The sequence below is a fragment of the Tupaia chinensis genome, unplaced genomic scaffold, assembly GCF_000334495.1.
Source record: "Tupaia chinensis unplaced genomic scaffold, TupChi_1.0 Scaffold144215_1, whole genome shotgun sequence".
In the NCBI taxonomy this organism is placed as follows: domain Eukaryota; kingdom Metazoa; phylum Chordata; class Mammalia; order Scandentia; family Tupaiidae; genus Tupaia; species Tupaia belangeri.
Genome location: NW_006204073.1, coordinates 175,780 through 176,451, shown reverse-complemented (window position 1 = coordinate 176,451; position 672 = coordinate 175,780).

The window sequence follows — 672 nt, the reverse complement described above, 5'->3', positions numbered from 1 at the left end:
GAGGTGACGTAGAGGGGCGGGGCGAGGTGGGTAGGGGCGGGCCCGAAGGGGCGTGTCCGGGGCGTGCCCGGGCGCGGGCGGGGCTTAACCTTCGGGGCTTAGGAGACTAAGAGTTGCCCGCAGTTTGATCCCTGGGCAGAGACAGCCAGGGAAAAGTTTTCGCATTGTTGTTATTGTTCAGCACTAGTGTCCTTGAGCCGACTCAAGTTTCCCATCCATTCCGATTCATGAAAAGTTAATTTTATTACCTTTAATTATTCATTATTAAGTGTTGGCAGTCCACACGAGATGTATTTAAAAAAAAAAAGAAGCCGAGGGACTGGCTGGTGGTGCAGTGGTTAAGGGTGCTGGACTCTCACAAGGTCAACTGCGATCCAAGTCCCGGACTTGGCAGCTGGCTTTCTCACTCTTCTCTCTCTCCCGCTCTGTTTCTCTCTGGTCAAATTAAAATAAATAAAGTTAAATTATAAAATTCTTTTAAAAAAAGAAAAGCTGAAAGGATTATGTTGCTGTGCTCTCAGTTTTACAATTCTCCTTTCCAGGAGCAATCATGGGTATTAATTTATTGTCTATCCTTCTAGAGATATCCCTAATACATAGGGACATTATATACATAATACAACATATAAAGAGGAAAAGGAAGATACCAAGTAGTACCCATGTCACAAGGAT